Below are 14994 nucleotides of genomic sequence, written 5' to 3'. Positions count from 1 at the left end.
ATTTATAATTAGACATCAAACATCTAATTAAAAAGTTTAACTGAGAATAAAATTTATAATTTATAATTTAATTCTATACCAAATAAGTTGCACTACAAACTTTTCATGTTAGATCAATATGAAATTCAAGTCACAAAATAAAATATGTCTTATAGGTTTGGGTCAAATCATCATCCATAAATGATAGTGTAATTTGAAACATTAATGTTTAAAAGTTGAACTTGAACCTAAATGATAAGATTAACAAACAAAAATACATTTTTTTTTCTTATAGGAATATATCAATAATTTTATGGGTAATGTATAGTAAACGAACTATATGTTGGGGGACCATATTACAAACGGACTGAATGTTGGGGGACTGTATTGCAAGTTTTAAAAGTTGGGGGACCTAAATGAAAGATTTAAAAAATTTCAGTGACTATTACTATACTTTACCCTTATTTTTATAGTGATGGAAAATGTACTGATGAGTAGCCTATACCGTAGATGCGGATATCGTGGCAATAAGGATTGGAAGCTGTATAAACTTGCGGGAAAGGATTAGGAAAAGAATCGTGTAGCCTCTAATCATGGAATTACCTTTCCTCCCTACTCACTGTAATCTCAATCTTCTAACCAATGGATCTGGTTTCACCTCTTCTATTCACACTGCTATTGCTTTCATCAGGTAATTCATAATTTCTCCCCTCTTATTTACATGATACATGGCTACATTTAGGTGTTCTTTCGGATTTCAATAGTGCTTTTCGGCAGGGATACAACTCTATGAATGTGCAAGAACCTTCACCATAATAAACAACTGCAAGGAAACTATCTGGCCTGGGATTATCCCCGGTGAAAGCTTTAATGGTGGAGGTATTGAATTGAAACCACAATGTCTTCAACGCCCCTGCTGGCTGGAGTGGTCGCATATGGGGTCGAAGCGGTTGCAAGTTCGACAGCAATGGAAATGGTCCATGCCAGACAGGGGACTGTGGCGAAACCCTTAAGTACGGAGCTGCCGGCAAAACCCCGACATCACTCGCTGAGTTTACGCTCGCTGCTCTTGATTTTTACGATGTTAGTCTCGTCAATGGATTTAATGTGCCCATATCTGTCACACCGTTAAAAGGTAAGGGAAATTGCTCCACTGTTGGATGCAACTCCGACCTGAGGCGAAATTGCCCTTTCGAGCTAGCTGTCAAGGCCAATGGGAAGGTTATCGCTTGCCGAAGCGCATGCGATGTGTTCAACACAGATGAGTATTGTTGCAGAGGAACCCATGGAAACCCTTCCACTTATCAACCTACGTATTATTCCAAGACGTTCAAGTCTGCATGCCCTACTTCTTATAGTTATGCATATGATGACCCCACCAGTATTTTCACCTGTTCTAGAGCAGATTATGTCATCATCTTCTGCTCAACTCGGTTCGTTATTTTTCCCGGAATTTATATCGAAACTTACCTATAATTTGGAGAATGAAGTCAATGAAATCATTATTCCGTTCAACAACCCTTTTTCAAAGTTATATTGACACAAACTTACGTGGTTGAATATTGTAGTGTGTAATCTCCTTTTGATTGATCAATTGTGAATTCAAGGCTTTGTTGTTGATGATTTCAGGAATCAAGCAGTATGCAGTTACCATGATCACAAGCTGGTTTGCAAGAACAAAGCAAATGGTTTAAACCCATTGGTAGGAAGATGGTGGGCAGCTTTACTTCTACTGCTCTTCATCACTAATCTCGGGAGCATTCTATAAGGGGAACGAAGATCAATCTATGTTTTTGTTAGGACATTGTGTTTTTTTTTCCTTCTCCAACGTGGCAAAGGATGTATGATTTTATCCTGATATTTTGCCATTTTAATATTCGAAAAGTGGTTGTAATTGTAACTATAACTCTTCTTTAATCCTCTTCAACTTAACCGAAATTGTTAATTTTGGCATATATAATTATTATTTGGGTAAAGTATAGTAATGGTCACTGAAATTTTTTAAGGCTTTCATTTAGGTCCCCCAACTTTTAAAACTTGCAATACAGTCCCCCAACATTTAGTCCATTTGCAATATGGTCTCCCAACATTTAGTCCGTTTGCAATATGGTCCCCGACGTAACTGTTGGGGGACCATATTGCAAATGGACTAAATGTTGGGAGGATGTATTGTAAGTTTTAAAAGTTGGGTGACCTAAATGAAAGCTTTAGAAAAGTTCAATGATCATTACTATACTTTACCCTAATTTTATATATACTTGGTTGGACTCATACTTAACACAAATTAACCCGAAAATCTAAATATTGACCCGAACCGAAACTATTCAATCTGATATTGATCTGACCCAAAAATCGATCAATCCAATATTAACTCAACTAAAAAATCAACCGATTTGATATTGACCCAACCAAAAAACCAACTGATCTGATTTTGACCATACCATATTCAACTCTCCATTAACCCGAATTAAAACTGAACCCGAAATGACTCGGCCCAATCCAAATTCAACCCAAATCAAGTCTCAAACCAAAATGGCATGACCTGAATGACCCATTTACCACCTCTAGAATAACTATAAACTCTGAATATAGATAATAACATAGGCATAGATCATAACAAAAGAAATAAATGATTTTATTTAATTCTTGAAAAGTTGGCACCAAACCCTAGTTGAGAATTATGAATATAGAGAGAGGCAGCAGGAAATGTTGAACGAAACCCTACCGACAAGACTTGGAGAGTCGTCAATTTTCTTTGCCCAGACGTATGATTTCAGTTTAATTTTTGTTGTTTCTCTTCCCATTTCCGCGTGGGACGTAACAGTCCCCAAAGACCAAAACAACGCCAACCATGAAGAAGAAATTTATTTTCAAACTTTTCTAGGTTTATGGGTACTATGAAAATGATGTATAATCCCAATTTGGAAGCCAAAATAACCAAAAAATTATGTTTTCATGGGTTAATTACTGCCCTTTTTCGTGGTCCAAAATGCTTCATTCTTTTCACTTTTCATTCTCTTCAATTATTAACCTAAAATATAATAAAAATAATAGAGGGAATCGGAACTACAACGTACCCAAAGATAAAGAAAAATATAGATAATAGTCATAAAAGACTCATACATAAAATAATAACCTTTATAACAAATCATTGTTTCCGTTGAACGAGATGCTTTACAAAATGATAAAGAAGTGATGAGCGAATCAAACTATCTGGCATGTTACTTCACTACATAATTTTAATTATATCGGTAAACAATCTTTTATTAAAGAATGAATCTGACTATACGTGACCACTGACAAATCAATAAGAAAAAAAATGTCCTGAGGGTCTTTGTGTGAACACCAAAACGATCGTAAAGATATGTAACCCCCTAGACCCGGCCTATGCGTTTCGACTAAGTCTAGTGGATCACATTATGATTATTAAAGACATTTTTCGAAACCGTTATTCCATCAATATAAAATCACATTATAAATAACATGAAATTATAAACAAATTATACTATCAAAATCCAACTCGTAAATATAGTACCAATAAATAATAATTTAATTTAAAACATGTCTTCAAATTCAATATCACAATAAACCGAGCAGTATTAGCAAAAGAGTTATCATTATAAAATCCGATATTTTAAAATAAGGTCCATGTCACCAAAATAAAGTCAACTTGCCAGATAAAAACATTACAATTTGATTTACTTCAAGAGATATGTTGATCCTCCAAGTGCTCGAACCAAGGTATCTAACCAACAGTATCTGAAAGGGGAAAACATTTTCAAAAGGTGAGCTAGGCTCAGTGTGTCCCAACATTTCCATAAAATCACAATAGGTACAAATCATAGTCCAGTAATCTCACAAATTCGTAAAAGAGTATAACTTTTTGAAAATCATAGTTTAAACCCTTTTCTGGTACACCATCAGTAGTTCCCAAAAGTATTTTCCATATAGCTTACTTTATGCACATAGCAAAAAGAAAGCCGACTTAAGGATAGGCTATGAAGCTTGTATCCTTAAGCCCAAGTCAATAAGTCCATATAGCTTACCCTAAGCACACAGCAAAGGAAAGCCGACCTAATGAAACATCTTGGGGCCCTCAAGAGTCACATTAGGCCCAGTTTAGCTTGATCAGAGCTATTCCATCGTATTTCAATTCCAAAATTCAATTGCACCGTGACATAAATTCCATAAATCCAAAAACATGGTAATCATATACCATTTCAAAACAAAAATTAGATAGCAGCCATATTCCATAAGTTGTCACATTAAATTGGTGCATCCATAAAATAATAGCCAATGAATTCGGTGTACCACATATTAAAACCAATAAAACAGTTCAATAATAAGTAGGGAACACACCTCGACAATAGGTTCAAATAGCAAATTTACTGATTGCTGGTTTCACCACGCTCTGCTACAATTTTCGAACGGGTGAATACTGGCACACGTGGTTTAACTGATCTAGAAGAGCTGGGTCGAGCTGTCGAACGATCCGGAGAGTCTCTTGTACCTTCAAACAATAATAATCTATCAGTCCCAAATCCTATTTAATTGTTCAAAGCTAGTCTTCTTAAGTATATAAGCATTTTTCGAGTTTGACTATCAATTTGGGGTATTTCAAGTCTGAATTTGGCCAAACAGATTGCGGAAACGGAATCAGGACGTCGAAAAATATAAAGTATGACTTTTCGGAAATTCAGATTCTTGGTGAAAGTCAAAGTCAACCACTTTGACCGTCTATTTGGAGACCTTCGGGTTTGAATTTGGCAAAACGGACTGCGGAAATGGATTTGGCACGTCGAAAACTATCAGGATAGGTATACTCGGAAAAGATTTACGGTCGTTTAAGGGTCGGTCAAAGCCATTTTAAGTTTTAGTCAAAGAAAGTCAACGGTCAACGGTCACGGTCAACGGTCAACGGTCGGGTCGGGTCAACGGTCGGGTCGGGTCAACAGTCGGGTCGGGTCAACAGTCGGGTTGGGTCAACCCGGTTTAGACCGGTCAAACCGGTTCGAACCGGTCAAACCGGTTCAAAACTGGTCAAACCGGTTTTCCAGCAGCTCACTCTCCCTGCGGCGGCGCGTGCGGCGCGTGAACAGTGCCACGGTGTCGGAAAATTCCCGAAAAAATTTCTAAAAATTATTTTGAGCGATTTCGAGATACTTACAACGATCGGTTCAAATTTTTGAACGGCGGAGAGCTCGTATTTCAACTCGGCCGAATCTTTGACTGCTCCACCTCCTCACGCGCCGCCGTCGACGGCGAACAAGGTTGACACCGGCGGACTCGCAACGACACAAGGAACACGATGGTGCAGGAGGTGTCGTAAACGGAACAACGATCGGCGGTGAATTTAAGTTTTTCCCGGCGATAGAGCTAAAAAAAACGACGATGTTTTGACTGAAAATTCCCGACGTTTGGCAGCGTTTCACTTCAATTAATTTCAAGGGTTTGTTCCTCGCTTGATGATGAACACAACGGTGGTTTCAATTTTACGATTGGACGTCGAACGGCGTCGGAATCGGGCTTGGAAGTAAGGGTACGAGAGAAGGAAAATTGAGCAAATTCTCAATTGTGTTTTCTGATTTACAATCAGAAACCACGCTTAAATTATAAGCCTGCCGACACTTCTTGGAGGAATTCAGGGCTTGGTCCCTGAATTTCCTTCAACTTATAAAATGGCCTATAACTTTTCATAAATTTTAGTTCAGTCATTAAATTTCACCAATTTTCACAATTAACGTCCAATTTCAATTAAATATTATTTTGTAAATATTCGGGTTGTTACAATTCTCCCCCTCTACAAGAAATTTCGTCCTCGAAATTTACCTTATGAGAATAGTTGAGGAAACTGAGCCTCCATTGACTCCAATGTCTCCCAAGTAGCTTCTGAGGGGCCTCGATTACTCCACTGAACTTTGACCATTGGAATTCGCCTATTCCGAAGAACTCTTTCATCTCTTTCTAAAATCTGAATGGGCTCCTCCTCATATGACAAATCCGGTCTCAGCTCTACTTCTTCAACCTGAATAATGTGACCTGGATCTGGACGGTATCACCTTAACATAGACACATGAAAAACATCATGAATACGACTGAGGTGGGAAGGCAACTCAAGCTGATAAGCAACAGGTCCAACTTTCTTCAGAATACGATACGGCCCAATAAATCGTGGACTCAATTTACCCTTACGCCCGATTCTCAATACTTTCTTCCACGGTGAAACTTTTAAGAAGACATGATCACCAACCTCAAATTGTATATCTTTCCTTCTCTGATCTGCATAAGACTTCTGCCTATCAAATGCCTCTTTCAAACGGTCACGTATCAATCGGACTGTGTCCTCCGTCTCTCGCACTAACTCAGGTCCCAACGTTTTCCTATCACGCAACTCAGTCCAACAGATCGGAGTGTGACATTTACGCCCATAGAGTGCTTCATAGGGTGCCATACGAATGCTGGTCTGATAACTGTTATTGTAAGCAAATTCAGCCAAAGGCAAAAATTTCTCCCAGCTACCATGAAAATCGATTACGCAACCCCGCAACATATCCTCAAGTATCTGAATCACTCTCTCAGATTGACCATCAGTTTGTGGGTGAAAGGATGTGCTATAATCCAATCTTGTTCCCAAAGCCGTATGTAGCGCCTTCCAAAATCTTGAAGTAAATCTTGGATCTCGATCAGAAATAATAGACAATGGAACACCATGCAATCTGACAATCTCTGAAATATACAATCTTGCCAGCTTGTCCAAAGTATAATTTACTCGCACAGGAATGAAGTGAGCTGACTTTGTAAGTCTGTCAACAATCACCCAAACTGAATCTTTTTTCGAAGGAGTCATAGGCAAGCTAGTAACAAAATCCATAGTAATACGCTCCCATTTCCATTCAGGAATCTTAATAGGCTGTAACAAACCTGATGGATGTTGATGTTCTGCCTTAACTTGTTGACAAGTTAAACACCTCGCTACAAAATTTGAGATGTCCTTCTTCATGCCGATCCAATGATACATCTCTCTCAAATTCCGATACATCTTATCTCCACCGGGGTGCATAGCATATGGACTACTATGAGCCTCAGTAAGGATAGTCTGTCTCAACTCAGCATCATCAGGCACACAATACCGACCTTTGAAGCATAGAACTTCATCCCGGTCAAGGGCGTAATCTGAGCTTGTCCCCTGCTCTACTTGCTCAAATATGGGAAGCAAGGAGCTATCAAAGGGCTGCTTAGCCTTGATCTCATCAACCAAGGTCAGCTTAACTTGCAATTCTGCTAACAAAGTGCCATCATCATATAAATTCATCCTAGCCATTAAAGATCTCAACTCCGATACCGTCTTTCGACTCAAAGCATCCGCTACAATGTTAGCTTTACCAGGGTGATAATCAATCACACAATCATAATCCTTCAGAAGCTCTAGCCAGCGCCGTTGTCTCAAATTAAGCTCCTTCTAGGTCAGGAGATACTTTAAGCTCTTATGATCCGTGAAAATATAACACTTCTCTCCATAAAGATAGTGTCTCTAAATCTTCAAGGCAAAAATCACTGCTGCTAACTCCAAATCGTGAGTAGGATAATTACACTCATGAGGTCGCAGCTGACGGGATGCATAAGCCACCACTTTACCTTCCTGCATTAAAACACAGCCAAGTCCTGAGTGTGAAGCATCACTATACACTGTAAAATCCTTCCCGGACTCTGGTTGAATCAACACCGGTGCTTGATTCAAAACCGCCTTTAATTTCTCAAAGCTCTCCTGTTGTGCCTCGCCCCAGTCAAACGGCACATTCTTCCTTAACAACTTTGTCAAAGGAGAAGCAATGATCGAGAAGCCCTCAACAAAACGTCGATAATAACCAGCCAAGCCCAAGAAACTGCGGATCTCAGATACGTTCTTAGGTCGTTTCCAATTCATAATAGCCTCTATCTTGCTGGGATCGACCTGAACACCTCGCGCAGAAATAATATGCCGCAGAAACGACACTTCTTGAAGCCAAAATTCACACTTGCTTAGTTTGGCATATAGACGATGCTCTCTCAAAGTCCGCAGAACTATCTTCAAATGCTCGTCATGCTCTGCCTCAGTACGAGAATAGATCATAATATCGTCAATGAAGACCACCACAAATTGATCCAAATATGGTCGGAACACCCGATTCATCAAATCCATGAAAGTTACAGGAGCGTTCGTCAAACCAAAAGGCATCACTAAGAATTCATAATGACCATATCTAGTGCGAATAGCCGTTTTTGCAATATCTGATCCTTTAACTTTCAATTGATAATACCCCGAACGAAGATCAATTTTAGAGAATACAGTAGCTCATCGCAATTGATCAAATAAATCATCAATCCTGGGTAGTGGGTATTTATTCTTGACCATCATCTTGTTCAATTTCCGATAGTCAATACATAATCTTAGCGACCCATCCTTCTTTTTCACGAACAGAACTGGAGCTCCCCATGGTGAAGTACTATGTCGGATAAATCCTCGATCGAATAATTCTTGCAATTGGACTTTCAACTCTTTAAGTTCCCTTGGAGCCATACGATAAGGTGCCATAGAAATAGGTGACGATCCCGGATAAGTCTCAATCTCGAACTCTACCTCTCTATTAGGAGGTAACCCAGGCAACTCCTCCGGAAAAACATCAGGAAACTCGCTAACTGTACGAATCTCCTCGATCGTGGACAATGCACCCTTGGTGTTCAAAATACAAGCAATGAAGGTCTCATATCCCTTCCGGATCATACGATCAATTTCCATCGCTGAAACTATATTGGAGAGATAACCACGCCGTTCACCAATTAACACAACAGTCCGACCATCTGAAGTCTTCAGAGTAGCCCGCTTGTATTCGCAATCCAGCTTTACCTTGTGTTTATTCAACCAATCCATTCCAAGAATTATATCGAACTCCTCTAAAGGAAGCTCCATAAGATCAGCGAGAAAAATTTCTCCCTGAACCTCGAGAGGACAACGCCGGAATACTTTATTCACTAATACCGCTTGTCCTACTGGACTTATAACTGTAACAGTATTTTCAGTGTTCTCGATCAGAATCTGAAGGTTTCGAGATACTGAGCTCAATACATAGGAGTGAGTGGAACCATTGTCCAATAATGCAAAGTATGGGGTAGAATAAATAGTAAATGTACCTGCAATAACCTTAGGCTCATCTCTGTCATCACGACGCCTAGTTGCATAAACCAAAGCTGGCTGTCTAGCCTCAAAAGCTGTTGACCCTCTATTTTGCTGAGGTCGGGCTCTACTGTCTGTCCTGGACGCTGATCCTCGAGTCTTTCCTTGACTACGATCTCTAATTGAGGTCTGTACTGTAGTCTGCGAACGCACAGGAGTTTGGGTAGTGGTCTGCTCAAACGAAACTAACTGAGGACAATCCCTCCGATAATGACCACTAGATCCACACTGATAGCAAAGACCCATCTTCTTACGACACTCTCCTGAGTGCTGTTTACCACAATACTCACAAAGGGGCCCATTATAATACGACGAGGAACCGCCTCGACTGACAGCTAAAGGTGAGGATGCTGCAGGCCTGAAACGTGTATTGCTTCTCTGAGGGGCTGAAGTACGAGTCCTCTTTCCGGACTGTGCTAATGACTCCACCAGGCCTGAAAATTTCTTAGATCGATCTTGATCAACACGCTCTCTACCAGAAGCTAAAACCTTCACCTCTTCCACATCTTTGGCTCTGCCCACCAGCACATCAAATATCTCATCCTGATGGGTTACAACTTGCCTACGCAGCTCGTATCTGAGTCCAAGGGCAAATTTACGACATCGATCTCTCTCCGTATGTACCATACTGAATCCATACTTCAACAATTTCAGGAACTCGATCTCATATTCAGAAACAGTCATGTCTCCCTGAACCAGGTCTTGAAACTGTTGTCGTCTCTGAGCTAAGTAGCGCTCTCCCAGAAAACGACTCCGAAAGCGATCCTTAAAGAAATTCCAGGTCAAACGATCGGTAGGAACACTACTGGTCACTGACTCCCACCAAGTGTAGGCATTACCATCTAACATTGCTACAGCACCCAGATATCTCTTAGCTGAGTCCAAACCCAACTGATCCATGCGTCTCTCTGTATCCTGGAGCCAATCCTCAGCTTCAGTAGGAGCTCCACCAATCTGTCCCCCAAAAGTTCTAACTCCATTGGCAATCAACGTCTGTGAAATAGGAACCTCAGATACAACACCAGTAGCTCTAACTGCTCCCTGTATTAACTGCAGAAACTGTCTACTAAAATTCTCATCCAATGCAACTCCAGTAGACTCTGACTCAATATCGGTCGCTCCTATGATCGGTGTAGTCATGCCAATACCATCGGTAGGTGGCATATTCGTTGGTGTCGTAGGAGTAGGATCACCTATTGGAGGTGGGGGATCTACTCGTATCTCATCAATCGGATCTGCAAATCTAGCTACTCGACCTCGTCCACAACTAGTTCGACGACCACGTCTAGCACTCATTTTGGTAGATCTCGAGATTACTACAGAAGATAAACTTAAGGTTAGATAAGCACTTGGAGTCTCGAACATAGTTAAAATCTTAATAACTTTGTGACATGGCCTTAGTAACTCGTTTTGTAAAATATTTCAAAACTGTATTTTCAATGTGGACTCATACACAGTCCGAGGGTTAAAAACCAAAAGCTCTGATACCAATAAATGTAACCCCCTAGACCCGGCCTATGCGTTTCGACTAAGTCTAGTGGATCACATTATGATTATTAAAGACATTTTTCGAAACCGTTATTCCATCAATATAAAATCACATTATAAATAACATGAAATTATAAACAAATTATACTATCAAAATCCAACTCGTAAATATAGTACCAATAAATAATAATTTAATTTAAAACATGTCTTCAAATTCAATATCACAATAAACCGAGCAGTATTAGCAAAAGAGTTATCATTATAAAATCCGATATTTTAAAATAAGGTCCATGTCACCAAAATAAAGTCAACTTGCGAGATAAAAACATTACAATTTGATTTACTTCAAGAGATATGTTGATCCTCCAAGTGCTCGAACCAAGGTATCTAACCAACAGTATCTGAAAGGGGAAAACATTTTCAAAAGGTGAGCTAGGCTCAGTGTGTCCCAACATTTCCATAAAATCACAATAGGTACAAATCATAGTCCAGTAATCTCACAAATTCGTAAAAGAGTATAACTTTTTGAAAATCATAGTTTAAACCCTTTTCTGGTACACCATCAGTAGTTCCCAAAAGTATTTTCCATATAGCTTACTTTATGCACATAGCAAAAAGAAAGCCGACTTAAGGATAGGCTATGAAGCTTGTATCCTTAAGCCCAAGTCAATAAGTCCATATAGCTTACCCTAAGCACACAGTAAAGGAAAGCCGACCTAATGAAACATCTTGGGGCCCTCAAGAGTCACATTAGGCCCAGTTTAGCTTGATCAGAGCTATTTCATCGTATTTCAATTCCAAAATTCAATTGTACCGTGACATAAATTCCATAAATCCAAAAACATGGTAATCATATACCATTTCAAAACAAAAATTAGATAGCAGCCATATTCCATAAGTTGTCACATTAAATTGGTGCATCCATAAAACAATAGCCAATGAATTCGGTGTACCACATATTAAAACCAATAAAACAGTTCAATAATAAGTAGGGAACACACCTCGACAATAGGTTCAAATAGCAAATTTACTGATTGCTGGTTTCACCACGCTCTGCTACAATTTTCGAACGGGCGAATACTGGCACACGTGGTTTAACTGATCTAGAAGAGCTGGGTCGAGCTGTCGAACAATCCGGAGAGTCTCTTGTACCTTCAAACAATAATAATCTATCAGTCCCAAATCCTATTTAATTGTTCAAAGCTAGTCTTCTTAAGTATATAAGCATTTTTCGAGTTTGACTATCAATTTGGGGTATTTCGAGTCTGAATTTGGCCAAACGGATTGCGGAAACGGAATCAGGACGTCGAAAAATATAAAGTATGACTTTTCGAAAATTCAGATTCTTGGTCAAAGTCAAAGTCAACCACTTTGACCGTCTATTTGGAGACCTTTGGGTTTGAATTTGGCAAAACGGACTGCGGAAATGGATTTGGCACGTCGAAAACTATCAGGATAGGTATATTCAGAAAAGATTTACGGCCGTTTAAGGGTCGGTCAAAGCCATTTTAAGTTTTAGTCAAAGAAAGTCAACGGTCAACGGTCACGGTCAACGGTCAACTGTCGGGTCGGGTCAACAGTCGAGTTGGGTCAACCCGGTTCAGACCGGTCAAACCGGTTCAAAACTGGTCAAACCGGTTTTCCAGCAGCTCACTCTCCCTGTGGCGGCGCGTTCGGCGCGTGAACAGTGCCACGGTGTCGGAAAATTCCCGGAAAAATTTCTAAAAATTATTTTGAGCGATTTCGAGATACTTACAACGATCGGTTCAAATTTTTGAACGGCGGAGAGCTCGTATTTCAACTCGGCCGAATCTTTGACTGCTCCACCTCCTCACGTGCCGCCGTCGACGGCGAACAAGGTTAACACCGGCGGACTCGCAACGACACAAGGAACACGATGGTGCAGGAGGTGTCGTAAACGGAACAACGATCGGCGGTGAATTTAAGTTTTTCCCGGCGATAGAGCTAAAAAAAACGACGATGCTTTGACTGAAAATTCCCGACGTTTGGCAGCGTTTCACTTCAATTAATTTGAAGGGTTTGTTCCTCGCTTGATGATGAACACAACGGTGGTTTCAATTTTACGATTGGACGTCGAACGGCGTCGGAATCGGGCTTGGAAGTAAGGGTACGAGAGAAGGAAAATTGAGCAAATTCTCAATTGTGTTTTCTGATTTACAATCAGAAACCACGCTTAAATTATAAGCCTGCCGACACTTCTTGGAGGAATTCAGGGCTTGGTCCCTGAATTTCCTTCAACTTATAAAATGGCCTATAACTTTTCATAAATTTTAGTTCAGTCATTAAATTTCACCAATTTTCACAATTAACATCCAATTTCAATTAAATATTATTTTGTAAATATTCGGGTTGTTACAAGATATGCGAAAAACGTACTAAAATCCATAAGGAACGTGTCATAGAGTAGAAAAAAAAGTGTCATAAAAATAAAGAAAAACGTATCACGATGACAGAGATTCTTATTCAATATTTTTTAAAAAAACTTAAGTAAAAAAGAAAACAATTACATAATATATAAAAATAAAAAAACTAATAATTATCGACAATCGGTAACCAACATTAAAATTGAAACCTTCACTTTTTAAACAAAATTCAAAGGGAAAGAGAAAGATGAGATAATTATTGAATTAACATAAAAAAAGAAAAAGTCTTATAAGGAATCAACTGTCCTAGTTATTATAACAGATACATTAAATATATATATATATATTAAATTTTAATATGATATGATAGGAGAGATTCATTTATATTAATGTAAAACTAAGGTCTTATTTAATATTTTTTTTATTTATATTAAATTTTAACATATATATTATTATATATAATATTGAAATCCCATAGAATTTCACTAGTAAGACTTTTGACTCAATGACCATGTAAATCCTTCATGTTTACTTCCTTTACAATTTAATCATTAAAATTTCAATTATTCTTTAGTTTACAATTAAATTTCGAATTGGAAAATTATTTTATCAAAAAAATTTAATTAAACATAAATTATTTTCTAATGATTAAAATTTAATATTTTAATCCTTCAAATAATTTTTTGATCATCAGATTAAAAAAATTGGTTCAAGATTTCAGGATGGTAGTATATTACATTTATACTTTACACTTAAGATTATTTGATGAATATGAATGGATGACTGAGACTAAAACTTTATGAAAAGATTATGTATAACACTATACATTGTGAATAAATTAAATAATAACACATTAAAAATTTAAAATTACCATGGTTATCATCTTACATATCATCCATCATATACTATTACTGCATGAAATGTTAACCTGTAAAAATATGAATATTGTTTTAAAAAAGTCCAGAACCACCCACAAATAATTTTATCATATATGTTCTTCTTCAGACTGTTGATAGCCAAAGACCCATAAGCCTATATGTGCATGATGTTCTGCAGGCTGCAACTAATGTATTAAGATTTAACAGACGTGTTTATCACTTTGCAAGTTGCGCAACGAAGACAGCAACTGATCCTATTTTCAGCCATTAAAAAAGAAGGTACTCTTCATATAATAATCCATACTTTTCCTCTCTCTCTTTTCGCCAACGTAGCAGTAGTTCCAGATCTGATGAAGTCTAACAACAAATCGTCCGTAAAGAAGGGGTTCTTAGGCTTTAATTAAAAGAAAAAAAAAACCTATGGTTTCATTTGCATATGAGACCAGGGACCGACCCTAAGTCCCCTAACCATGCCCTACATGCAAATTGGAAATATTTTATTGTTTTTTTCGAATCTCTGCATATATATATATATATATATATTTTATTGTAATAGCATTTCCAAATTTGGATAGTATACATTGATTCTCTTTTGGAGAAATTTCTGGGAAAGTTTGCAGCTCAAACCCATTAATATTTCTGCATAAAATCTATTCTCCAATCATCTTATTAGATAAGTCATGAGTTCATCAAGTTGGCGGAAAAGAAAGTGACTGCTTTGTCCCAAATCATGCTAAACTGTATGATGCCTTTTATATGATACATGCACAGCTCTCCAAATGATCCTTTATCAGAGATGAATTCTTAGAAAACTGCTTTGGCTGTTAGCATATCAGATAAACTCTGGGTTTAGTCTTATAATATCTAGCAGGTTTAGGTTTCGAATATATATACATTAGAAGTTACAATTTCTAATTATATATAATACCTAAGTAATTAGCTCAACTCACACTAGTTCTTTGTCAGTCCAATGAAATTTAACTGTAATTCATTATCATCATGATTGGAGCGAAATTTTATTCGAGAAAGGTGAGTCAAAATTTCCTTTCTCACC

General features: G+C 38.2%; 1 pseudogene; it reads left to right on the top strand.

The window, feature by feature from the left end:
* The first annotated feature begins 620 nt into the window (after positions 1–620).
* On the top strand, positions 621–1776 carry LOC120193487 (annotated as a pseudogene).
* The last annotated feature ends 13218 nt before the right edge of the window (positions 1777–14994 follow it).

Source organism: Hibiscus syriacus, unplaced genomic scaffold, assembly GCF_006381635.1.
Source record: "Hibiscus syriacus cultivar Baekdansim isolate YM2019G1 unplaced genomic scaffold, ASM638163v2 tig00116996_pilon, whole genome shotgun sequence".
Classification (NCBI taxonomy): domain Eukaryota; kingdom Viridiplantae; phylum Streptophyta; class Magnoliopsida; order Malvales; family Malvaceae; genus Hibiscus; species Hibiscus syriacus.
This window is presented reverse-complemented; position numbering and strand designations above follow the sequence as displayed.